The sequence below is a fragment of the Bos mutus genome, chromosome 29 (genome assembly GCF_027580195.1).
Source record: "Bos mutus isolate GX-2022 chromosome 29, NWIPB_WYAK_1.1, whole genome shotgun sequence".
Taxonomy (NCBI): Eukaryota; Metazoa; Chordata; class Mammalia; order Artiodactyla; family Bovidae; genus Bos; species Bos mutus.
Window position 1 is genome coordinate 7,364,957 of NC_091645.1, and position 27,818 is coordinate 7,392,774.

At 45.7% G+C, this 27,818-nt stretch overlaps 1 long non-coding RNA gene across 3 annotated transcripts; it reads left to right on the forward strand.

The window, feature by feature from the left end:
- The first annotated feature begins 6,111 nt into the window (after positions 1 to 6,111).
- Positions 6,112 to 26,137, forward strand: LOC138986234 (uncharacterized). 3 transcript variants are annotated; one of them, XR_011463095.1, is made up of 7 exons: positions 6,112 to 6,518; positions 6,962 to 7,110; positions 10,126 to 10,227; positions 15,553 to 15,699; positions 16,111 to 16,168; positions 16,740 to 16,813; positions 23,670 to 26,137. It is a non-coding gene; the product is annotated as an uncharacterized lncRNA (long non-coding RNA). The 3 variants fall into 3 exon arrangements; XR_011463093.1 differs by lacking the exon at positions 16,740 to 16,813; XR_011463094.1 differs by lacking the exons at positions 6,962 to 7,110; positions 16,740 to 16,813.
- The last annotated feature ends 1,681 nt before the right edge of the window (positions 26,138 to 27,818 follow it).

The window sequence follows — 27,818 nt, forward strand, 5'->3', positions numbered from 1 at the left end:
TTTCTCATCAAAGATGGGATCCTGGGTCACAGATCCTGGTTCACAGAGAATGTGCAGATGGGAGAAATTCGGATAGCACGGCAAGGTATTCAGACAACCACGCCTCATCTTACCTAATCACTGATTCTGGAAAGACTTTCTCTCAGGGAGGATGGGCCAGGTTAACACCCTGAATAATATTCTCACCTTACAGGACAATGCAACAACCATGGATTGGATGGCTCCAAACTGGGGCTTTGCGTTTCGAGGGAACAATATTTTCTTCTACTGGAAGAGGGATATTGTCAGGTATCGTTACAAATTTTCTCAATCATTTTCATACAAAAGAAGCATAACTCTGCTTGGGAACCATGTGTCTATCTGAAAGCCGGGGAGACTCAAAGCTCCCACCAAGTTAGCAAGCAGACAGCCCTCTTCCTGCCTCCTGCAAAGTGCCAGCAAGCCTGCATGAGAGATGCTGTGTGCCCCCTGCTTTTACAGGGGAAGCACACTGTTCACAAAGCCGTGCGGGCTGGCCCAAGACCATCCTCAGCACCTGTCTCGTCCTCACTCAGCATCAGCGGGACAGTGACTGCATCAGCCGCTTCTCTTCTCTGCATTCTCCAGGCCATAGCCCAGGCTTTCCCGTCAGCCTTTTTCAGTGGAGGGAGGGGTACCTACCTCCCGAATAGTTTTCCTCCTTTTAGGTTTTCCTCTTTCTGTTTCTGTTCGCTTGTGCCTGAGTCATTCTGCTTTTTGTTTGTTTGTTGTTTGGTTTGGGGATTTTTTAATATTTTTTTTTCTTTTACTGAAATATAGTTGCTGTACTGAATAATTTTTCTAAAGCAGACACAACCAAGTTGCTTTTCTGCCTGAAATCCATCTAGATCCTGAAGCCAAATTAGCCTCTGTACCCCAACACTGAATTAAGTCTTGGAGACAGAGTTTTGGATGAAGTAGAAAAGATTAGATTTATTGCTTTGCCAGGCAAAGGAGGACATAGCTGTCTAAAGCCCTCAGAATTGAATGTCCTGACCTGGAGCGGGTAGTGAGGAGTCTCATAGTAATGCCTCAGGGAGGGCGTGGTCAGCTTGTGGACTTTCTTCTGATTGGTTGGTGGTGAGGTAAGTGGGAGTCAGCATCATCAACCTTCTGGTTCCAACCAGTCTGGGGTCTACGTGCTTATGGACAGCATACTTTTAACTTCTCCCACCTGGTGAGGGTTTCAATACCTGCAAAACAGCTCCAAGATATTGTTAGGTATATCCCTTGAGGGGGAACCAGGAAGGTTCCCCAAAAATGCCTTATTGTTTCTTGACTGTTCCTCCCTTGTCTCCACATGCATGCTCAATCGCCCAGTTGTGTTCAACTGTGACGCCATGGACTGTAGCCTGCCAGACTCCTCTGTCCATGGGATGTTCAAGACACGAATACTGGAGTGGGTTGCCATTTCCTTCTCCAGGGGATCATCCTGACCCAGGGATTGAACCCACATCTCCTGCAATGGCAGGTGCTTTCTTTCCCACTGAGCCACCTGGGAAGCCCTATCTCCACGTGGCTTCCGTAGTTACTGCACGTGGGATCAGTAGCTGCAGCTCACTGACTTAGTTGCTACACAGCATATGGGATCTTCCAGAACCAGGGATTCAACGGGTGTCCCTTGCATTACAAGGCAAATTCTTAACCAAATGGATCACCAGGGAAGCCCCTCAAGTAATCCTGATAAGCTTCTCTGGTTCGTTTAGTCTGCCTCTTGTGGTCTTCTCTGATATGGAGAATGCTGATCTCTTCCAGTTGTTGGGTTTTAATTCTATGTGTGCTTAGCCACTCAGTTGTGACCAACTCTCTGCAACCCCCTGGACTGTAGCCCGCCAGGCTCCTCTGTCCATGGGATTCTCCAGGCAAGAATACTGGAGTGGGTAGGCATCCCCTTCTCCAGGGGATCTTCCCGACCCAGGGATGGAACCTGAACCTGGGTCTCCTGCTTTGTAGGTGGATTCTTGACCCTCTGAGCCACCAGGAAAGCCCTATTGTTATTTGTGTCCCTTGAGGTGGAACCAGGGTCCTGCCCCAAGGCTGTACTACTGTTTCGTGAATGTTCCTCCCTTGACTCTGCATCCCTTCCCAGATTAGCTCTTTGGAAGGTCACTGAGGCTGAACAGAAAGGCTCCCCAAGCCCAGGAACCCTTCCAGGCCCTGCTTGTTTTCAGTCTCTCAAGGTCCAACTCAGGAGTCCCTCTCTATGAGCCTTCCTGGAGCTTCCCTGTCACCGCTACTGATTTTCACATCGAATTCTGTCTTGAAATGTCACAGTTTGTATATATTTTGTTTGTGTACATGTGGGCTTATTTTCCCTCACGAGATCCTTGAGGGTAGTGAATAAGTTTTCATCTCTATCTTTCCAGCATTTAGCCTGGTGTCCATTACACAGAGGCAATACATGTTTGTTAAATTAGCCTGGTGGAACTGCTTGGCACTGAGTTGTAAAAACATTAACGGGTTTAAACTGAAAACAGATTTGCCCCACCAGGAGTGACGCTGTCATGTTTTAATCTATTGTTTAAACAAACTCAACCTTTCAAGGTCAATTCAAGCACATAGGAAGAAACTAAAAGTCATGATCCTGCTATGTGGGAGGAACCATAAATTTCACTTTGGCACTTGTTCTTCCAATATCGTATATGTATCTTTCTGAACAAATATTTATAAATCACAAAATTTCTAAATTAATATATATGTAACTTTAATTCAAAATACGACACACATACAGAAGAGTGAAAAAATACGAATGTAAAATGAAAGGACTGGAAGATGAACCACCCAACTCAATAAATTAAACACTGATGACTCTGACAGTACAGAATCTGCCTGCAATGTGGGAGACCCAGGTTCGATCCCTGAGTCTGGAAGATCCGCTGGAGAAGGGAATGGATATCCACTCCAGTATTCTTGCCTAGAGAATTCCATGGACAGAGGAGCCTGTCAGGCTACAGTCAACCAGGTCACAGAGTCAGACACGGCTGAACAGCTAACACTTTCACTTTCATACTTTTTGATGTGCATGCCTTCAGAAATGAATCAAACCCCAACATTTGCAAAATAATATCATGATTTGCATAACAATTTTTGCCAGATCATGGCACACAACACAAAGCATCAAGGCGCAAATTATTTTAACACCAGCTTCTAGATACTGTTTTATCCCCAGCTCCTGGAACTATATTTTCCAAGGTAAAAACCATAGTAATAGAAGTTCCTCATGGACTCAAGTGTTACAAAGTTAATAACACTAACCCTTGCAACAACTCACCTAGTTTGAAAATTCTGATCAATATTTGCCCAGTTTGTTATCTTCTCTCCTAAAACGACCATAGGACTAACTCTGGTCCCTAAAACCCTGTATCAATCTTCTAATTCCCATCTATGGAGACACTAATGAGCCTCTTCTCATACCTACACCTTCCCCCCATCCCTAACAGTAACCTGATTTTCATGGTTATTGCTTCCTTTCTTTTCTCCTCTCTATATTCACACCACCTAAGTACATAACCTTAAACACAACAGTGTCTAGATCAGTCAAGAACATTGAACTTTATATAAATGGATTTATACAGCATGCACTTGTTTTGCAGAGAACTATGTTTCTAATGCCCCCAGCCATGTTGCTCTGTGTAGTTACAGTCTGTTCTTTATCATTGCTGTCTAGTACTCCACTTTACTCTCACTGGACACTCGGGTCTCTTCCAGTTTCCTCCTACATACTATTTGTTTAAACATTATTACACACATCTCTAGTGCATGGGCCCACATCTCACTGCTGGATATATACCTAGGATAGAATTGCTGAGAACTTGGAATAGAAAAACAAGGTAACTTCCACCAATAAAGATACAGTCTTATAAAGGAGACAAATATACCCTGAATACTAAATTTTACCAACTAACATATCATGGAAGTCCAAAGATGAGCAGCAAATGTTGGCCAGAATGTAGACAAGAATTCTCATCCTTTACTGGTGGGAGTATAAATCGGCACTCCACATTGGAAATATTTTGGCGTTATCTAATGATGTTAAAGATATGTGTGCCCCCATGACCCAGTAATCTAGTCTGCCTGGAATACTGCTGGAATACATTTCCCAGCCCCCTTTGAAACTGGAGAAAGAGGGCACACAATTGAGTTCTGGTTTTAGGAGTATGAGTAGGTAGTAATATGTGCCATTTCCAGTACTGGGCATAAAAACCTGACATATGAGGTTCTCTATGCTCCTTTTCCCACACTTCTGACTATGAAAACCAACCGTGGTTGAAAAGTACATAAAAGCTTAGAAAAAGACAGTGGGATTAAGCCACGAAGCTATGTCCACCGCATTCATGAACATGTAACTAAGTGGCTCAACCCATTTGCAAATTACTTTTGATCACTAGGCTGATTATCTGTCTGACATCACTGTGTTTACTATATGCATAGCTTCAAAAAGATTGCAACTCATTCAACAAATCTCAAGTGAAAAACGGTGTATCAGGCACTGGGTTTGGTGATAAGGAAACCAAGTTGAATATGACATAGGATTACCATCAAGATGCTCAGATATTAGTGGAATGGAGGACAGAGAAATAATTGACTAAATTTAATAGAGTGGGGTGCATGCCCTTGGAGAAGTAGGAGGAGCTGGGAGGAAACCCAGACTCCTGCCGTCTTGGGGCTCGGCCATCTGCATGAGGAAGACAGGGGCGGCAAGAAGGGCACACGATCCGACAAGAAGTTTTAGGGAGAGTGATGGGAGAGGAGGAATGAGTAGGGTAGAAGGAAAGACTCTCTAAACTAAATCAAGAGGAAAGGTTAAGAACTGGCCTGGAAAAAAAAGGGGAGGGGGTGGAGGGGAGGTGGAAAGAGATGAGCAGGGCATTCTGACAAAGAGAACAGAACATAGAGACCCAGACCATGAGAGAGGATGGTGCAGGATGGAATCTGCAAGTACAGTAGGAGCTCTGTTACAGACCTTCGCTTAAACGGCTAGTGGGTTTGGCTGGGGCTCTCCATTTCCTGTAACATAAAATGACTAATGCCCATGCCACCCGAATGCCCATAGCCAGCGGGCTGCTCTCAGTTTATCTGCTCATTCTGCATCCTTCAGTTGAGTTGTGTAATAATACCAAGAATCAGTTTGTCCATATCTCCATCTGTTCATCCTGGTTGTACTTATCACTGTAATTAAATCATTTCATTAAATCCTGCTTGAAAGTACAAACTTCCTGCCTGAAAAGGAAGAGAGTTGTTTCTATGGAAACTAAGTTAAAGACTTCGGGAAAATCTGAAAAAGGTGGGGGAGAAACATCCATAAAAGATACAGGAAGAAGTCATTTAAAAATACAGAAGGATGATAAGCTTCAATTGATTTTTCAAGTGTCCTTAGGATCTTTGTCTACTTTAAAGGAATCGGTGCAGGAAATTGTAGGCAATGCAGTACAGCTCTGGCTTCTGCAAGAAAGATATTAATGACATGAAACTCCAAACTTGTAGGGCAGAGGTCATCATCTGCGCTTTACAGATAAGAAAAGCGAAGCTCACGCTAGATGATCTTGACAGATCTTGTTTTAGGTAAATAAGCAGAGCGTTTAAGGTGCATTGCGCCTCCTTAATGCCCTCCTTAAAGAACTTTTAAAACTGTCTACTTATTGCAATGCTTGGCACAGAATGTGATTCATAAATAATCATTATTATTATAAAAATAGCTAATGTTTCTTGAGCGCTTATCAGGTACCAAAGTGAGTGCTAAAATCTGCACTATTTTACTTAATGTTATAATAATCCCATGAGGACAGTGTTATCATAACTTCCAGTTTATAGATTAGAAAGCTCAGGCTTGGAGAGGTTCATAACCCAAGGTGATCTGTCTGCAAACCCAGGCTCCCCAGCCTCAGGTAATACCACTCCCTTCCTGACTCCTCCTGACGTCTGCCTGTGGATGCCTCTTCCAAGTTATATTGTGATTATTCTCTGCTCTTTCTTGCGTCTCCAAAACTCACTCTGTACTGGAGTGTCCTGGTGGGTTATAATTAGGCCCTGCAGCATGCCAACTGGGACAGAGGTGGTTCTCATCCTTCCCCCTCACCTCCAGCGTCAAAGCATTAGCCATTTGCCATGCAGCCAGGGAGCCTGAGATTTGCTCTTGTTTGAGGGAGTCAGCCTGTAGGAGTCTGCCTCAAAAAGACCCTGCTCAGAGAAGATTCAGGCCACATGCTTGGCCTCGACACCCCTGGCACCTCAGCATCTAGCTGCCGGCGTCTGGGAGCTTCGTTTATCGATTGCTCAAAGCAGACAGCAAAGCTGTGCCTTAAGACTCCTGCTCACCGAGGGAGGGCACGCTCTCCCGTCTAGACAGGACAGCCAGTGTCAGCCAGGCTGTCTCCTCGCGGATGCGCTGCACCAGCCCCATAGGCATATCAGGGAGACGGAGAGCCCTGGAGACGCGACCTCTGTCCTGTTCACCTGGGGACCCAGACCTGTCACCAGCAGGACCGAGCTCAAGGCCAGAGGTAGGAACCTGGAAAGAAAGTCAGACTATGGGATCTGGAAGGGAACTTGATCATGATCAAGTCCAAGCCTGTTGTTCACAGACGGGCTGGCTCTCACTTCATGTTACCTGCTTAACCTGCATCCAACATTTAGGTCTCAGACTTGATGCTGTCAGCTTCCTTCAAGAAGCCTTCCCTGACTCTGCAAGTTTAGGAACGGATCTCCTGATAGCACACCCCTAGTTCCCACACTCTCCCTAACCCTGTTTCTTATTTTTGTCTGCATGCAGACCTTTCCCTAGACTTGAAGTTAGTCCTGCTCACGGGCTGCAGCCTAGCTCCTAGGACAGGGCCAGTAAACACTTGCCAAAGAATGAGGAAGCGACCTGCTCTGTTGGCCCAGAGGAGCTGGGACGTAGGACTCAGTGTGTGAAGTTGACTCACAGTGTCCACTTTCCATCCAGCCTCAAGGTTCCTGACTACTTCCTCAGCACCACGAAAATCCTTTCAGATCTCTGTCTGCCCAGAGACTCCAAGGTGTCCTACACAGACAGGCCTTTCCTGGAATGACAGTCACTTCCCTGGGTCCCTGAGTGGGCTTTCTCTAGCTGCGGTGAGTGCGGTCTACTCTCCTGTTGCAGAACACAGGCTTCTCACTGCAGTGGTTTCTCTTGTTGCAGTGCGTGGGTTCAGCAGTTGCGACTCATGGGATTTAGAGGGCTGGCTCAGGAGTTGTGGTGCACAGGGTTAGTTGTCCCGAGGCATGTGGGATCTTCCCAGACCAGGGAGGGATCACACTGTTCCCTGCATTGGCAGACACTTCTTTGCTATTGAGCCACCAGGGAAGTCCCATTCAAACTTAACAGGAAACCCCAGGCGGGTCAGGAAGCTGTTCCCACCCACCTCTCATTTTACCGGAGGAGGTCAAAGGCAGAGACACATGTTGGATTGACTGTAGGTGGATAGAAAGCAGAGACAGATTTATTCAATTAAAAAAGAAGGCATACTTTGCATGGGGAAGTGTTTTTGAACATTTTGAACTTGACATTCACCAAAGCCTTTTTTCAAGGGGAATCTCACCAAGGATAAATGACCTTCCATATCACTGCTTTGAAAAGGCTTTTAAGGAAATGTATGATTTCAATTAAAATGAGAAAATTTGGATGAGTTGCTAAGAAACAGGACCCTTTCTGAGTCCATAAGAGATTGTGCCAATAACTTCTGGTTATAGATGGGTTTCCTTGGAAACAATTCCTGGGAATTCTCAAGTATTAAAACTGAGCAAGAATAAAGTCTTCATAATAGATGGAGATGACGGCAGTTAAAAAAAAAATTGCTAATTGAGCAAATGCGCCAACTATAAAGGTAAGACGTGCCTGTAAAAAAGGATACTTAAAGACAATACACTCAATCTGTTCTCTGTTCTTTATTCTGCTTTATATAGATAGATAGATAGATTAAAAAAGTGATCCATGTTCCTGGAAAAATAATTCTAACAGTAAGGAAGAGAGAGCTGTTCTTTTCCCCCTTTACCTTGGGACCCATCCTCAGAATTAGCCACTAGCTTCTTAGGTGTTCCTTGAGATTTCTTTGTGGACACCTACATGGATATCTATATCTTTATTTTATACAAATGAAAATTGTATATCTCTTTCACAGACTTGTGATTTTTTTTTTTTTTTTCTACACAAGATATCTCAGAGACATTTTCATGCCAGGACATAGAGATCTGCTTCTGTCTCCTTGACATCTGTGCTCCAGTCTGGGCAATGCTGAAATAAAATATATTTAACCCATTCTTTAACACTGAGTTACAGTGTCTCTGTTGTTTGGTTATTGCAAACAATGTATCAATAAACAGTCCTGTGTATTAAAATGTCTTTGCAGACATAGGAGAAGGCAATGGCACCCCACTCCAGTACTCTTGCCTGGAAAATCCCATGGAGGGAGGAGCCTGGTGGGCTGCAGTCCATGGGGTCACTAAGAGTTGGACACGACTGAGCGACTTCACTTTCACTTCTCACTTTCATGCATTGGAGAAGGAAATGGCAACCCACTCCGATGTTCTTGCCTGGAGAATCCCAGGGACGGGGGAGCCTGGTGGGCTGCCATCTATGGGGTCGCATAGAGTCGGACATGACTGAAGCGACTTAGCAGCAGCAGCAGCAGCAGCTTTCAGGAAAATTCCTTAAAATAAAATAGCTAAGTCAAATTTCATATGCTTATTTCTAATAATGTTTTAAAAATTACCCTCCAAATCTGTTGTACTAATTTATTCTCCCATCAACAGCAGAAGGATTCTAACTTCAGGCCCCACTCCTGTCTTTAAGCAACACTGGGTATCATGGAACCTAAAGGTCTATGTCAATCCGACAGGAGAAAACATCTCACCTGTTACATTTGGCATTTCCTTTATTTTGAATGATATTACATCTTTTTATATGTTTATTGTTCACTGACATTTCCCCGTATATAGATTGTCTGTTTGTGGTCTTTTGCTCACTTTTCTGTTCAATTTTGTTTTTCTTATTGATGCTTAAGCATCTTCTGGTCTTCCCTGGTGGCTCAGACTGTAAAGAATCTGCCTGCAACTTGGGGGACCTAGGTTATATCCCTGGGTCTGGAAGATCCCCTGGAGGAGAACCTGGCAACCCACTCCAGTATTCTTGCCTGGAGAATCACCAAGGACAGAGGAGCGTGCTGAGCTTAAAGTCCATGAGGTCGCAAAGAGTCAGACATGACTGAGGGAATAAGCACAAGCATCCTTTGCTTACTGAGAAAATTAGCCCTTTATGGTTTCAAATATTTGTTTGCTTTCTTTTCTTTGAACAAAAATATCAGTTCTTCCAGCCCTCAGGGGGTTATTATAAGCCTCAGTTAACATTTAATTTCCAAATACATGGGGTTTTTAAAGTAACAAAAAATTTAAAAAGACAATATATATGAAAGTGTTTTTACTGATGCAAGGTCCTGACTAATGTATATTGGTTTTCTTGATTTGTTCTCGTTAGCAGAGCAGGAGGGTCTGTTGGGAAAGGCATTCACCGAAGAACCCAGCTCAAACTGTAGCTCTGACCCCTGCTCACCAGATTCCTGCTCACCAGATTCCTGCTCACCATCACCCCTCCCAACTTCTGGCCATCAAAAACATCTCCAGACCTTGCCAACTATCTTTCAGGAACAAAAGCGCCCCCAGCTGAAAACTAATGTTCTAACCCTACTCTCACCTTCTCCCCTCAAAGCAGGTTTAATGTTCTCAGCCTTACTGGACCTAATTCTACTCAAGCGACTCTGACATTATGTGAACATTTGCTGCCAGTCTGTCTTTCCCATCAAACTGTGGAATACCCGAGAACAAACACTATGCCTTTGATCCCTTTATCCTTTGGTCTTTGATCAGTTTCTGGAACAGGGAAAATGCTCAGTGAACATCAGATAAAGATACGAAATAGAATAGCAATGCAGAAATGAAGAGTTGTTTCCTAAACCTGGTTGTACATTACAGTCACCTGATGATATTTTTAAAATACAAATTCTTAGCTATAAACCCAGATTCCTGAGTCAGTATGTTAGGGAATAAAAACCCAGGAATATTTACTGTTTAAATTCTGGGGTGATTCTAATGCAGGTGATCTACAACAAGATCTGATCTAGAAGAAAAACGGCAGTGACCAACCTTTAATATCTCTGCAGACCACCTCACAGGGCTCACCTGCATCACTGAAAAGAGGTAAAACATTCCTCCATGGAAATCCTTCTGCCTGAAATGGTAAATAATTATTTTATAAGGTAAGTAGAGAAGTTGCCAAAGAAGAACAGAGCTGATGATATCATGCTCCCTGATTTCAAACTATACTACAAGCCTGCAGCCGTCAAAGGAGCATGGTGAATATGTGCATGCTAGGTTGCTTCAGTCGTGTCTGACTCCTTGTGGCCCCATGGACTGTAGCTGCCAGGCTCCTCTGTCCATGGGATTCTCCAGGCAAGAATACTAGCGTGGGTTGCCATGCCCTCCTCCAGGGGATCTTCCCAACCCAGGGGAACCCATGGGTTCTTATATCTCCTGCATTGGCAGGCAGGTTCTTTACCACTAGCACCACCTGGGAAACCCAAGAGTATGGTACTGGCACAAAAACATACATGTAAATTAATGGAACAGAGTAGAGAGCCCAGAGGAGAACCCACACTTGTACAGGCAATCTGCAACAAAGGAGGTAAGAATATACCGCGGGGAAAAGACAACTTTCTCAATAAATGACATTGGAAAAACTGGACAGCTGCATGCAAAAGAATCAAGTTGGACTATGCTCTCACACCGTGCACAAAAATAAATTCAAATTTTAAAAAGACTGAAAAGTAAGACCTTTTAGGAAAAAAACACATAGACAGTATGCTCAGTCACATTGATCTTAGTAATACTCTTTTGGATGTATCGCCTCAGGCAAGAGAATGAAACCAAAATAAAACCAATGAAATTATATTAAACTAAAAAGACTTGCTTGCAGTATCTTTGTATGGTGACATATTGTAATTAGACTTATGGTGGTGGCTATCATTTTGAAATGTACAGAAATATACAATCACTATACTGTGTAATCTGAGAAGGCGATGGCACCCCACTCCAGTACTTTTGCCTGGAAAATCCCATGGACAGAGGAGCCTGGTAGGCTGTAGTCCATGGGGTTGCTAAGAGTCAGACACGACCGAGCGACTTCCCTTTCACTTTTCACTTTCACACATTGGAGAAGGAAATGGCAACCCACTCCGGTGTTCTTGCCTGGAGAATCCCAGGGATGGGGGAGCCTGGTGTGCTGCCGTCTATGGGGTCGCACAGAGTTGGACACGACTGAAGCGATTTAGCAGCAGCAGCAGCATACTGTATAACAGGAACTAACACAGTGTTGTTTTAGGTCAATTATACTTTCAATACAGATCCACTTATAGAAAAAGAGATTGGATTTGTGGTTACCAGAGGTGGGGGTGGCGAGAAAGAGAGTTGGATGAAGGTGGTCAAAATGCACAAACTTCCAGTTATTAGAAAACAAGTACTGGAGACATAACATACAACATAAAGATAATTAACACTGATGTATGTTATACATGAAAATTGTTAGGAAAGAAAGTCCTAAGAGATCTCATCACAAGAAAAAAATTTTTAACTTCTATAATGTATATCTATATGAGATGAGAGATGACTAAATTTGCAGGAATCATTCCATGATATATATGTCAAATCATAATGTACACCTTTAACGTATATGGTGCTGTATGTCAATTATGCCTGGATAAAACTGAAAGAAAAAAAAATTTTTTAAGTTCCAAAGAAGCTTCCAGAAAAGGCATGGAGAGCTTCTGCATGTAGTTAGAACAAACCCTCCAGCCAGAACAGTATACAGAATTCACAAAAACACTCCCTTCTGAGACAGAACATCTGGTCTACCTTGATTTCCTACTCCCATGGCCCACCGATGGCCAGCAGAGCCCTGCCCCTCGACCTCCAGAGACCACAGGCGGCTCCTTCCCTGGGAAGCACACTCATTCTCAGTAGCCCTTCCTTCCAACAGAACTGGAAGAATTTTGTGGTGGAGGATAGAGAGTCAGTTTGCTTTTAAAGAAGTGGTTAAGAGCTAGGGGGGAACAGCTGTGTCATTTGTAAAGTATTCCCCATACAAAGCAATGCTTAAAATACATTTAAGACTGATAGAGATGAGGCTGCTGAAAAATCTCTTTGTAAGGGGTCTGCGGAGGTCAGGCCTGAAAGAATGACAGAAAGTCAGGCCAGAAAGAAAGTCATCAGGAGGCAGGGCAGTGGGGCTGGAACTAGATTAGGAAGTTGACAGGATTGAAAAGAACACTGTCATTCACCCTGCCCTGGCCAGAGGCAAGGAATTGTTAACAGGGCGGAGCCCTGTCTACAGTCTGAGCCAGCAGGACGTCCTCTCTCTCTGCCACTGTGGGGACCAGTGTCTCCAGCATCTTTAATGATGCTGTTATAGTCTGAAAGCTAGGGCTCTGTCATGGCAAATCGCTTCATGGCAAATAGATGGGGAAACAGTGGAAACAGTGGCAGACTTTATTCTGGGGGGCTCCAAAATCACTGTAGATGGTGACTGCAACCATGAAATTAAAAGACACTTGCTCCTTGGAAGAAAAGTTAGGACCAAACTAGACAGCATATTAAAAAGTAGAGACATCACTTTGCTAACAAAGGTCCATCTAGTCTAGGCTATGGTTTTTCCAGTAGTCATGTATGAATGTGAGAGTTGGACTATAAAGAAAGCTGAGCATCAAAGAATTGATGCTTTTGAACTGTGGTGTTGGAGAAGACTCTTGAGAGTCCCTTGGACTGCAAGGAGATCCAACCAGTCCATCCTAAAGGAAATCAGTCCTGAATATTCATTGAAAGGACTGATGCTGAAGCTGAAACTCCAATACTTTGGCCACCTGATGTGAAGAACTGACTCATTTGAAAAGACCCTGATGCTGGGAAAGATTGAAGGCGGGAGAAGGGGATGACAGAGGATGAGATGGCTGGATGGCATCACCGACTCGATGGACATGAGTTTGAGCAAGCTCCAGGAGTTGGTGATGGGTAGGGAAGCTGGGCATGCTGCAGTCCATGGGGTCTCAAAGAGTCAGACACAACTGAGTGACTGAACTGAACTGAGGGCTCTGTCAGAATGCTCTTTAGTCTACAATGTCTATATTAGTTTGCCGGGGCTGCTGTAACAAAGTACCCCAGACTGGGTGGCTTTGTGAGGGGAAACACTGACAGAAACTACCCTCCCTGGCCGGGCAAGCTAGTAGCCACTTGCATGAGTTATTTTAGAACACGGGGTCCTGGTAAGGAACTCAGAACTAACAAGTGATCACCGACTTGCAGAATCTGGGAAAGGTCAAAAGGAAAGAAGAGGCCAGTCCACATGTCTAACCAACCTCCCAGAGTCCTCCTCGCTGGAATCCATCTTGGCTGAGAGACGCACACAAAGCCAGGAAGGACCTGAGTCAGAGTGATGGGCCAGAGACAAGCTGGAAACTAATCCCATCCCCCAAACCCGAGACTGCGAGCCTCGTGGCAGAGCAGTCCTCCCGGGCTCCCTCACTCCTGCTCTCCGCCCGGGTGCCCCTTCCCAGTGAAGTCTCTTGCTTTGTCAGCATGTGCGTCTCCTCAGACAGTTCATTTCTGAGTGTTGGACAAGAGCCCACTCTCCGGCCCTGGAAGGGGTCCCCCTTCCTGCAGCAGCTTCAACGGCAGAAACGCCTTTGCTCACAGTCCTGGAGGCTGGACGTCTGAGATCAGGAGTCAGCAGGGTTGGCTCCTTCTGACAGCTGTGAGGAAAGGCCCGACACTGGAGTTTCTCCTTGGATGTAGAGGGGCCACCTTCCCCCTGTGGCTCCTCACATCGTTGTCCTCTGTACGGATCTGCCTCCAAGTTTCCCCTTTTTCATCAATGAGATTGGATTACGGTTCGTCCTAATGACCTCGGGCTTCCCTGGTGGCTCAGATGGTAAAGAATCCTTCTGCAATGCGGGAGACCTGGATTCGATCCCTGGGTTGGGAAGATCCCCTGGAGAAGGTAACCACTACCCACTCCAGTATTCTTGCCTGGAGAATCCCATGGACAGAGGAGCCTGGTGGGCTACAGTCCATGGGGTCAGAAAGAGTCGGACAAGACTGAGCAACTAAGCACACAGTTAATGACCTCATTTTAATTTGATTACTTCTGAAAAGACCAGAGGATGAGATGGTTGGATGGCATCACCGACTCAATGGACATGAGTCTGAGTAAACTCTGGAAGTTGGTGATGGACAGGGAGGCCTGGCGTGCTGCAGTCCATGGGGTCCCAAAGAGTCAGACACGAATGAGGAACTGAACTAAGGCTGAGAAAAGATCCTGTGTCCAAATAAAGTCACATTGTGAGGTATTGGGAGCTAGAATTTCAATACAAGAATTTCTGGAAGTAGGGCGTAGAGTCAACCCATAACAATTGCATCTCCCTCTATCAATCTATTGTCACTTCTCACATCCTGCATGCCCCCGCCATTCTCTTCTTCCCTGTAGGCCCCTCAACTCTTTCTGTGTGACGCCCCGAGGAACCTGGGGAATCTGTCTCATTTCACCGAAATGACTTATTGTGAAAGATCATGTGCTCTTGGAGAAAACAGAGCTGGGTTTGAATCTTGGTTCTAAGCTATAAGAACCATGTGCCTAGGACAAGTTACTCAACCTCTCTGGGCCCCAGTTTCCGCGTTTCGTGGTAAAGAGGTACCTGGTGAGCCATGTCTTGAAACCATGGCCAGTTATTTCTACATCTGGAAGCTGACAGCCAGGAGTCACCACAGAGCAGACTTTGATCTTGAGGAAACAATAACTAAAATGGCCTATTTGAGTCTGCAAATGCAAAGCAGTTAGCATCTACTTCTCTGGGAGGAGAGTATGGGACACTTATGGCCCAAATCAGGCTTCTGACCATGCCTCAGGGTGTGTTTTTGACAGTACCTCTTAGGTCTTAGAGACCTAAGAAAAAGAAGAGCACATTTTCATAGCTCCAAGAAGGATCCTCAGCATAAATGACTAGAAACTCCACCCCTCCTTTTTAGATACAAAGCAAGACTTCTCAAACTACTAGGAGTAAATGACCTTTCTTTTTAGATTCCAATCCGTCATATGTACATGTTTTTGGAAAACACAATCAAAATGTATTGTTAAAATGCGAAATAAAAAAGACAAAATGCAAGCCACACTTTTTTTAGTATTAGATTCAACGGACATAAAACGAACTCTGTAAAGTTGCCATACAATGTTTCTAGATGCTTTACTGTCAACTTCTAAATGTTTATTTTTCAGCTAATAATGAAAAGTTCATTGACAAGCCGAAGCCAAACACCATACTTTGACTAATACCACTATAATGTATAAAAAGGGCTTCTTCAGCCTCCATTGTGGACAACCCAAGGCAACCATCCATAGCGGGCAGGGGGTAATTACTGTTGTAATATTAAGAATGCAATATAGAGCTTCAGATGTTCAAAATAAGTTTTTCTCATCCACAGCAAGAAAATAGACTTGACAGTCAAGCTTTGTCAGGAGAAGAAGGTCTGAGTCCGTGTGTATATTCTCAGTCACTTCAGTCCTGTCCAACTCTTTGTGACCTTGTAAACCATGGCCCGCCAGGCTCCTCTGTCCACGGAATTCTCCAGGTGAGAATATTGGAGTGGGTTGCTATGCCCTCCTCCAGGGGATCCTCCTCCAGGGCATAGAACCCACGTCTCCTGTGTCTCCTACATTGTAGGTGGATCCTTTTCTGCTGAGCCACTGGGGAAGCCCCAAGAGAAGAATAGAGTAGCTTAAAATTGTCCCTTTCCACCTTTAAAATATCAAGATACAAGCATAGAATACAAGATCAGTTTTGCTTTATGCCCTGAGTGAGGAAAATGTAGTCCACCTCTCACATAGGTATGGATATTATTATTAATATTTAATATCAGAGTGTTAATAGAAATAACACCTTTCATATGTTTGATGATGAACAACTCACAAAGGATTTTCACATCTAATGCACATTTATGTCTCACTTTCCCTAAAGTCATATTTTTATTCCCATTTTACAGATAAAGAAACTGAGACAAGAACAGAATTAAGATATGATCATCTTACCCTGATATGGAGGTAAGGTGAGGTATATTCTAAAGAGTTCCAATGGGATAAGTTCTGTGTAGATTATGCCTGGGGGCAGAGTACAGGGGTCAGTGGTAGAATGGAGATCTCCTATCTCAGAGTCATTCTCGGTCATCGTCACTTCACCATCAGCATTAGCCACCATCGACTTTATCACGTACCAGGAGACAAATGGGAGAGCGGGAAATAAGACAAGGGTCTTGCCCTCAAGAATCTTACAACCTGTGTGTGATTTTAGGCAAGTAGCTGAGTGTCAGTTTTCTCAACCACAGATTGGGATAATTGTCTACCTCCAAGTATTTCTGTATATTTAATGATAAAACACACATAAAGTGCTTAACACAGCAAAAACACACATTAAGTGTCCCTTAACAACTTGGATTTAGTCTTATATCAATTAGCCAAATATACATCTCTTTGCTACACTGAATGACAAACAAATCATCTATATCCACGTCTTCATGTCTTTGGAATGCTTACGTTTTCATGTATATTAGAAAAAAATCACTAAATTAAGAGTTCTATCACCGCACAAAAGAATAACCAAATCTCCACCCAAAAGGAGGACTCTAGAGAAACAGCAAGAACACATGTCCGGAGCATCTTGGTAGCACATCTTTCCACCGTGCACTTTTGGTAAGTTTAAATCAAGCTCCATTTTCTGCTCCATGTTTGCAGCGACAGGTTTTGCTGGAAGCAAGAGATAGCGGTTCCTTACTTGTTCCCACCATGGAGCCTGGGACAGCCTGTGGGGAATGAGGGACTGAAGATGATAAGAGAATCTGTGTCTCAGGGAGAAGCCAGTTGAAAAGCCGAACCAGACAGACACCTTGGCTGAGATGGAAATACACGCATGCGGCAGAAAAGCAGACATTGTGGGAAACTGGAGTCAAGGGAGGAGCCACAGGGACGTTCCCGGAGCCTGGGCTCTGTGCCAGGCACCAGGAGGCCCCTGAAGATGACTCAGCAGGCCAGCTCCGCTGGCAGCAGAGAAGGACAGGCTCCCCTGGCCAGAGCCCCTCAGCCAGGAGTCCCTGTGCGAATCCCCTCCCAGCCCCTAGCCTAAGCACCTCTCACACTGTACATGGTGCTCTCCCTTCCACTGCACCACTTTCTGCAGACTGGGGCAAGATAACAAACACCCTGTAAGTGCCTGAGCCCCTCGGGTGATTCTAACACTTTCCAGGCTTCCCACCACTGCCCTTACAAAGAATCCATTGCAACATCTTTTTAGTGTGAACCATCAAATTGGTCCTTCGAGTGAGGACACAGACAGTAGCTCTTGGCCCTGAGAAGTCAGGGGGAAGAAGGCAGGTGCTGGGTGCGAGCAGAGATGGAGAGCACGGGCTTGATCCCACCCCTCCTTCCTTTCTTCAGACAGAGAAGGTGTGAGTCCCCTTGGACACATCTTCAAGTTTCCCCCACATATTGTTTTGTTCCTAAGTTTGCCTTAGTTTCATGGTAACATAACCCCACCCTACTGAAGTCAGTTTGCCCTGCCTTCAGGAGAGGAAGGGTGATCGAGAGGAAAGATGTCTTTCTGAGTATCAGCAAAGCTGGATTCAAAGTCAGGCTCTGGGGCTAATTGGCTGTGACTTTCAGTTGGTCTTTTTTCACTCTCTGGGCTCAAGGAGGGTTGCACGGGGGACTCTATGGTCATCTAATCTGGCCCTGCCAATTGGTGTGCATGTGAGCGTAATTGTTGTAAGAACATTTAAACAAATGTTTAAGTGTACAGCACAGCATCACTGGGCTTTCCTGGTGGCTCAGTGGTTAAAAAAAAAAAAAAATCTGCCTGCCAGAGCAGGAGACTTGGGGTCAATCCCTGGGTTGGGAAGATCCCCTGAAGAAGGAAATGGCAACCCGTTCCAGTATTCTTGCCTGGAGAATCCCACGGACCAAGGAGCTTGGTGGGCTACAGGGCATAGAATCGCAAAAAGTTGGACACAACTGAGCGACTAAACAACAACAGCATCATTAACTTAAGGCACAATGTTTGTGGTTTTGCCAGTCAGCCCATCTATTCCACTTTAGAGACCAGAGGTCCTGCAGGCGGAGCACTTCCTGCCCACCGCTCCCGGATGGAGCCCTGCCAAAATCCCAACCAGCCCGCAGACCCTCCAGTGATGAGCTGGATCGGGAGTCTGAAGCGGGGTAGTCCTTCCACCACTAGGTGTCACTGTCCTACCTTAAACACCCCTCCTGACGCAGGGAAAGACTGAAGGCGGGAGGAGACGAGGACGACAGAGCGTGAGATGGCTGGATGGCATCACCGACTCAATGGACATGAGTTTTGGTGAGCTCTGGGAGTTGGTGATGGACAGGGAGGCCTGGCGTGCTGTGGTCCATGGGGTCGCAAAGAGTCAGACACGACTGAACGACTGAACTAACTAACCAAATTCTCAGCCTGATTTACTGGAAGCTCTCCCACAGAGTTTTGTTCTTGGCACTTGGATACAGTTTGCATATATCTTTTTGGATGGTTCCTCCCAAGGACTCAGCACCAACTATTTACAGATGTCTACACACCTTACCTCCCTCACCGCCAGGCTTTGGATCTGACCAGTGACGTGGAGTATGAGGAGGGCACAGCAACCCACTGCAGTATTCTTGCCTGGAGAAACCCATGGGCAGAGGAGCCTGGCGGGCTACAGTCCACGGAGTCTCAAAGAGTCGGACACGACTGAAGTGACTTAGCACACACACAGGCATGGAGTTAGATTCAGTTCAGTTGCTCAATCATGTCCAACTCTGCGACCCCATGGACTGCAGCACGCCAGGCCTCCTGTCCATCACCAACTCCCTGAGTTTACTCAAAATCATGTCCATTGAGTCAGTGATGCCATCCAACCATCTCATCCTCTGTCGTCCCCTTCTCCTCCTGCCCTCAATCTTTCCCAGCATCAGGGTCTTTTCAAATGAGTCAGCTCTTCCCATCAGGTGGCCAAAGTATTGGAGTTTCAGCTTCAACATCAGTCCTTCCAGTGAATATTCAGGACTGATTTCCTTTAGGATGGACTGGTTGGATCTCTTTGCTGTCCTAGGAGCTCTCAAGGCATGGAGTGTGAGGGGGCATATCTCCCTAAGCTAGTAGGCCCAGCCCTGTTATTCACTCTCATTCAATCATGAATTTAATGAGCACGTGCTGTGTGCTGTGTCCTGTGCTTGGAGCTAAAGAGTCAAAGAAGGGCACCTCCCCCTCCAGGGTTCCCAGTAGACATTCAGTGTCACTGTAACCTGAAGCGAGGGCTTCCCCAGTGGCTCTGTGGTAAAGAATCCGCCTGCAATGCAGGAGCTACAGGAGTCACTGGTTTGATCCCTGGGTCAGAAAGATCCCCTGGAGGAGGGCATGACAACCCACTTCAGTATTCTTGCCTGGAGAATCCCCATGGACAGAGGACTCTGGCGGGCTACAGTCCATGGGGTCACAAAGAGTCAGACACAACTGAAGTGACTTAGCACGCACGTACGCAACCTGAAGAGAAAATGCAGAATTGAAGGGCCCCATGCCAGGAGCACAGAGAAGAAAAAGCCCTCAAGCTTGCCTTGCTTAGATAGGGAAGCTTCATAAGGTTTGTCACAGCGTTTAGGCTGAGACTTGAATTAGCACAGGTCTTGTGGACAGACCATGCCAGACTGATGGAACAAATCAGCAAATAGGACAGTTCCCTTAAGCTAAAGGTGCTTTCCTGGTGCCTCAGTGGTAAAAGAATCTGCCCGCCCCACTATGGAGGAGGATGGGGAAGGCAGACGGCAGGGGTGTGGGACCTGGAGGCCAGCCAAGCCCATATCATTGTCTCTAATGTGGACTGGCGGGCTTCCCTGGTGGCTCAGAGGTAAGGAATCTGCCTGCCGATGCAGGAGACACGGGTTCCATCCCTGGGTCAGGAAGAGCCCCTGGAGGAGAACATGGCACCCCACTCCAGTATTCTTACCTGGAGAATCCCATGGTCAGAGGAGCCTGGCGGGCTACAGTCCATGGGGTCACAAAAGAGTCCTACAACTTAGCGACTAAGCAACAACAACAAATTAAGCTAAAGGAAAGCTTTTCTTATAAACACTAAACCATACTGAAATCAGTTTGAACCCAATTACCTTGCATAGGAAAAACAGCAGGGTCTTGTCCTGTTTTCATTTACATACAATCCCAGTGGTCTGAATTTTGCTTGAGGGTACGGATGTGGCTTGAGGGTATGAGTTATGCCTGTGGGTTGGATTCTGAGGAGTTCTTTTTCAGAGAGGAAACCGAGGCCACCAGCAGGAGACTCTCACACGCCTCCCGGCCCTGCTCACCACTGTGATGAGTCTGCAGCCGCTCATCCTTTCTCTCTGGTACTCTGCAGGCTAGTCAGGCTCAGAGGATTGGCTGCACTTTTTTACTTCCAGTCTCTCTAGTCTTCCTTCAGGAACATCCCCTGGGGGCAGGTGGTATAAGGAGCTAATGATATTGTATAATGAAAATCTGGAAGCACGTATCTCACCCCAAGTTGAATCAAAGAGCAGTGTTTAAAGTATTAGTTTCTAAGTTGTGTCCGACCCCATGGATTGTAGCCCACCAGGCTCTTCTGTCCATGGGATTTCCCAGACAAGGATACTGGAGTGGGTTGCTATTTCCTTCTCCAAGGAATCTTCCCAACCCAGGGATTGAACCCAGGTCTCCTGCACTGCAGGCAGATTCTTTACCATCTGAGCTACTAGGAAAGTTGAATCAAAAAGCTGAGATACATATCTGTTAATCCCATATAAACTAACATACACATCACTCTATAGGCAAGCAACAGGATTTACCATATTATAGCGCTGGGAATGATATTCAGTATCTTATAATAACTTACACTGGAAAAGAATCTGAAGCTATATGTCTGAAACTAACACAGTATTGCATAGCTTTTTAAATTGTATAAAAAGCAGACAGCGAGGTCCTCTCTGCTAATCTCACAATCTAGGCCTCTCCGCCTTTAGCAAAAGAAGTGAAAGAGCTTGATAATTCACTCACTGAGCTGGTGTTTCAGTCCCAGAACTCCCGAGTGTTTGTTTCCCCCAGAACTCATTAGAAGCTTTGACACCTGGAATGGTTCACACTAGAGGGAACGTGCAGAGTAGAATGAGCAAGAGGGGGAAGCAGAAAGGGGCGCAGGAGTGCTCCTGGCTTGGACTGGGATGCTGAGAAGGTGGGCACTGCAGAGCCTGGTTGAGAGCTTGGGAGGGCTGTCTCTCATTGCTGCAGCACCAGCTCCAGCATAAAGCTTCACAGTTAACTAACATTTCAGCATCAAGTACCCAAGGGCAGAGACTACGTGTCTCTTATCTCTACACCATTGCTTGGCGTGGAGAAAGACTGCAATGTGTGTTTGGTGAACTAATGCCTCTGCAAGCTGGGAGGGTTGGACATCCACATTAAAAGAGTTTTATGGACAGGTGACCGACTCATCCCAAGGAAAATACTGAAAGTCCCAAATCCCAGGAAATCCATCAGTCCTGGGCAAAGACCAAGTCAGCCGGTCACCCCACACTATGGCCATAATCCACTGCTAGAATGGACCAGTAGCAGCTCAGGATATAAATTCATAATATTTAATCATTCATTTGTTCAATCAACAAATGGTTCCTGAATATATAAACAAATAACTAGATACTGAAAAGTAGTAATTTACAGACATGGTGTTGCAGAAACCAGTAATCGAGCAAGCAAGCACCACACTCGGAGAGTTGAAGAACTCAGGTTTATTACACCAGCAGCCCCAGAGCAGTTAACACTCCAATTTCTGAGCCCCAAACAAAGGGGTTACAGAGTTTTTACAAACAGACTATAGTGGCCAACACTAGCTGCTAATAGGCTGGTTTAAACTAAGGGGTTTCACGTGCCCAGGAACAGCGATCAAGACAGGGAGGGGGATGGCTGACCTTTACACGGACAGGCCTGATTAAGCAGGTTTGCAGGGGCCGGGCAGTTGCAAAGAGCAGGACAAGGGTGAGTGAGATAAGCTCCAGTTCTTAGTATTCCAAGTCCCCACTTTCTGAGACTACGTGACCTACATGATCCAGACTTTGCAAGGAGCAAGCTGAGTTACACAGGCAGAAGGAGCAGGAGGTTATGTAAAATTTTAACTTTTCCTCTTCAGTGTGGATACATTTTCTTGCTTTGCTCAGTTCATTAATTAGAAAGGCAGAGCTAACAAAAACCAGTCTATGCTTCAACTGGCCAACCTTAGCTGAATGAATTAAACTATCCCTCTCACTTGGCGGAAGATGATAAAGGATTTTATTGAAAGGAGTAATCATGGCTTGCGTTGGAGCCCAGGACCTAGTCCTCATCCAGGCAGTGGTGCCCTGGGAAGTTGGTTTATCCATAAAATAGTGACTAATAATAGTACTGGTGTAGAGTTTTTGTGGAGAGCAGATGAAACCAAGGCTTCGTAAATGTTAGCATCTTTAGCTTCACCAGATTTTGAGTTAATCATAATGTTGTTAAGTTTATTACAAACTCCTGACTGTGGGTAAGTTCTGCTGCCAGTTTGATTACTGGAAGTCAACCTTTTCCCAAATCCTACCTCCAAAATATTTGAGGGGAATTCCAAGGGATGTCTTATATTCTTATCTCAGAATCCGTGAGCTGGGTCACCCCAAGTAGCAGCCAGCACTGCCCCAGGCTCTGATGGTCCCACCAAGGATCTGGGCCAGCTGTGAATCTGGGTGGAGTGAGCCATGGCCACTTGAAGTCAGGCGGAAGGAGCTCTGTTAGTGCTTCGTGCAGACGGCAGGGAGGGTTCCCACAGTCAGAAAGCTGGAGTCCGAAATGGTATAATTACAAGGGACCCCATGCTCTCTTCCAGGGTTTATACAAGCCAACAGAGTGGCTGCAGTAAATGCTGACGTTAGCTGCCTCCATGCCTTCGTCTTTCTGGCATTTACTGGGTTCTGTTCACTGTGTCATTTCCTCTCTTAGGGTAGTTGTTCTCAAATGGGGGGCAGTTTTACACCCCATCCCCAGGGTATGTTAGGCCATGTTTAGGGATGTTTTTGCTTGTCAAACTAGGAAAGAAGGCTGCTAATGAAACCGAGTGAGTGGAGGCAAGGAATGTTGCAAAACATGCTGTCCTGCATAGAAAAAGCCTCCTCAACAAAAGTTATCCGCCTAAAATGTCAATAGTACTGATGTTGAGAAATTCTTTGGGCGATTTTTTTGCCTCAAAAAATCCTGATATTCTCCCTTCTGACTTGGCCTCCCTGGAATCTATTCTTACTTCTCACACATATTTCCTTGTGTCTAAGCTCTAAGATGGATAGGACTTAAATCTCAGTCCCAGTCCTTGGTCTTATAAATTAGCAGATAAACACAATTATGTACTGGGGCTTTCTCCTAACTATTCGACTCATAGCATACAAGCTCTAATGCCCGCCCATGTGTGTTATTATATTGAAGTTTATTGTATCAAGTCGCTGCTGATTCTTTCATTCAACAAACGTTTGATGAGCACCTACTCTGTACTAGACATTAGATATGCAATGATTCATCAACCGGACACTGCCCCCTGCCTTCATGGAGGACACGGGATGGTTGGAGGAGGAAACGGTAGACAAGGACTTCCCTGATGGTACAGTGGTGAAGAATCCGCCTGCCAGTGCAGGGGACACGGGCTTGACCCCTGGTCCATAAGGATTCCGCATGCCACGGAGCCACTGAGCCTGCGTGCCTCAACTGCTGAAAGCCGTGCACCCTGCCTCCTGCACCCCACAACAAGATAAGCCCACGCACCACATCTACAGAGGAGCCCACACTCGCTGCACCTAGAGAAAGCCTGCACAGCAACGAAGACCCAGCTCAGACAAAACTAAAATAAATTAAAAAAAAAAAAGCATAGACAAATGAATTTTTTGTTGTTATTTAGTCGCTCAGTCATGTCTGACTCTTTGTGACTTCATGGACTGTAGCCCGCCAGGCTTCTCTGTCCATGGGATTCTCCAGGCAAGAATACTGAAGTGGGTTGTCATTTCCTTCTCCAAGGGATCTTCCCAATCCAAGGATCAAATCCCTGTCTCCTGCACTGGCAGATGGATTCTTTACTGCTGAGCCACCTGAGAAGCCCAGACAAATGAATATGTGATTACAAATTTTAGCACATGCCATGCAGGAAAAGCAGAGGTTCCTGTGAGGACACAGGATGGGAAGGAGAGCATTTAGAGGCAAGGCAGAGAACCTTTCCCTGAAGAAGCAAAGTTTGGGTCTGAGGCCTGAGGGAGGCAACGAAGTAAGACCAGTGAAGAGACAGAGGAATGGAATCAGCTCAAAGGGCTCCTGAGCGGGGAAGGGGCTGAGCCATTGGGGAGCAGAACAGACACTGCGTGGCTGGGTGCGCTGTGACCTCTGTACAGTTTCAAAGGTCGTTCGGCCTGCCATGTGGGCGATGGGTTGAGGGAGACCCAAGGAACTGAGAGAGCCATCGGAAGGCGAATGCCGTGGTCTGGGAGGTGGAAGGGGGCAGCCTGGCCCACAGAGTGACCGTGAGGACTTATCCTGGAAGTCCATATCCCAGAGTGGGCAGTGGGTGACACGGGAAACCAACTATCCCTGCATGAACAGCTCCACAGAAATCAGCCTTCCCCCTCCTGCTCCACACATCTGCTGGGGAGGAGCCGTGCACATCACGGGCTTGTCTCTCTTCCTACATGGCACGTGGATTTTTTGCTGTTTCTCCAGTTGGTTGAAATATTGAGTGGTTTTTATTTATTTATCTGTGGCTTCGGGGACAGAGGGATGGTAGGGGGACTAATAGATGACTTGTCACAAACAAAACCCAATTTCCTATTCCATAGCCATTCATCATCCTCTCTGCCTGTTGCCATTTCTTTCTGGAGTCAGGCTGGCCAGGATCAGCCCAGAGTCGGAGGTCTGGGATCTTCTTGAAAAACCTTCCTACCGGGTCTGAGCAAGGCCTCCTGAGAGTTAGACGTCCTTAACCTCAAGTCAGGCTCCAACGCGACAACTTGTTGGGCAACAGACAAGACCAGGGAGATCCTGGCAGGCAGGCCCAGTCCAAGAGAGTGGAAGCACCAAAGCACCCGAACTCACAAGGAAACCAACTCATCCGCCTTCACGGTCACAGGGGTGACCATTGTGTCCACAGAGGGCTCCATCCAACGTGTCGGGACCAATGCCATCCAGACCGGAAGGACTCAGCAGGCCTGGGCCTGGATTCAAGGGGCTGGAGAGGTTGTGCCGAAGGCAGGGATGACCTGCTTGGGACCAGCAGAGCCTCTGGGGCAGAGTAAGTACCAGGAGCCCATTAGAGGGGAAGTCCAGGTGAGAGGTTTTAGTAAACATCTGCAGGTAGTGAGACATTTAGTAAACACCTACAGGTAGTAAATGCCTACAGGTAAGTGAGGATTGAAAGATGCTAAAAACCATAGCTCCTGCCCTCAGGGAGCTGGCACTTGGTTCAGGAAGCACAAAAGTAGGTTAATAATTCTAACACGGTAAGTCCTATGATGGACATGAACACAGGGCATTCTGAGGGATGTGAGGAGGCAAAAGGAAGAAGCTGCTAACTCTGCAGGGGAATCAAGGGAGACTTTCAGGAGGAGGTGATATTTCTCTGTTCCACAGACAGCCCCCTGGAACCACCCAGGGTTTAATTAACTGCACTTAGAAAAACAAACAGAAATGCCACCAGTACACTGGCAAGGGTATACCTGGTCCATTATTCATTTTAAAAGAACAACCAAGTGCAATTAGTTTCCTTCATGGATTTTTTCCTCTATAAAATTACCCTGAAGCTTGATTTTTTTCAAATAGAGAAATTCTTCTTAAAAGTAGATTGCTTTACTTTTGGCATTTAAATCCAAGCTCCAAGAGTGTTTATGCTGTTCAGGAAACCTGCCATTCAGGTGTGCTTGAGATTTCAGGGATCAGGAACTTTATTGGGAGGAGATAACAGATAGAATATGGACCAAGCCACAGGCTCCCAGCCCTGATCTTCTCAGGAAAACGCTTTGAGGTTCAATAAATGGGGGTGAGGGGTTGCGGGTGGGGATGTACTAGAGGCCTCTACTTAATACATCTGGCCCAGGCTGCAGAAGCAGGGTAAATTTCTGAAGTCCTGATTAAAGATTTCTTATTAGACGTAAGGAAATTCTGAGATCATTTTCTCTAAAACTAATTTTCAAGTACAATTTTAAGTGTCACACTTTATCCTGTCTGTCCTAGAGAGAAACCATAATGCAAGTTGACAGTGACATAAAAGAATTAAAACTCCACTCTTCCCCCTCCCTGCTCCATCACCTTCCCTCCTCCCAGTTTTTAGAAAGGGAACCAGTAGGTCAGCTTCTAGATCTTTCCTGGGCACTCACTGTGGGAGGCCTTGAGCTCTGCAAGGTCCTAGGGGTGTGGGGGAGGGGTGGTGGTGGTGGGAGTTGGGGGGAGAGGAGAGACCCAGATTTTTGGGGTCTTTTGCCTGGAGAAGGAAAGGGCAGCCCCCTCCAGTGTCCTTGCCTGGGAATCCCATGGACAGAAAGCTTGAAGAGCTACAGTCCGTAGGGTCCCAAAGAGTACGATACGACTTCATGACTAAACAACAACAACATTTTGACATTCACAAAGTCTCTTCACTTATATCATCTCATGCAAGTCTCTCCACAAACTCCTTGAGCTGGTGGGACCAAAGCAGATCACCAGTTTATTAAAGAACTGAGAGGAGATTAAAATAAATTCATAAAATACGTGAGCTAGGAAATCAACCAAAATTGCTCTGACCCTGAGATGCAATTGTAACAAAAAGCAACATTCAGATCACGAACAAGTGTCGTTAAATCTTGAAAAGGAAGAGATCAATTCCAAACAGAGGCAATAAATAAGTTCCTGGATTGTTCGATAATCCAATTAATGAAGAGGAAAGAATCATTTAATGCATTTAAACATTTTTGCTGGTTGACACATAGAAATGACAAGCTGACCAAAGAATACTCTCATTTCACAGAGTGTTTAGTGTACGTTCTATGTAAGAAAACTTAAATGCATCTTAATATTCACTTCTCCAAGGGATTTTCCTGACCCAGGATGGAACCTGGGTCTCCTGCATTGCAGGCAGATTCTTTACAGTCTCAGCCACCATGGAAGCCCACAACTTATATATACATATGTTTTTGAACTTGATAAAAGTTCTCCCAAATTGACAATTCTTAACATTTATACAATATAGGTGGAACTGTAAAACCTCTTGATACTCTTAACAATGAAATAAAAATTTTGATTAGCATGCAGGATGAAAGAGTACTGCTGCTAAGTCACTTCAGTCATGTCCGACTCTGTGCGACCCCATAGACGGCAGCCCACCAGGCTCCCCCATCCCTGGGATTCTCCAGGCAAGGACACTGGAGTGGGTTGCCATTTCCTTCTCCAATGCATGAAAGTGAAAAGTGAAAGGGAAGTCGCTCAGTTGTGTCCGACTCTTCGTGACCCCGTGGACTGCAGCCTACCAGGCTCCTCCGTCCATGGAATTTTCCAGGCAAGAGTACTGGAGTGTGGTGCCATTGCCTTCTCCAAGGAAACAGTACAGTATCTTTCTATTCTCTCTACAAAGATATTCCAAAACGGTTGTTGTATGGAAAGGTAATCAGACAACAATTAGCTAAAAAGGTAAGCAAA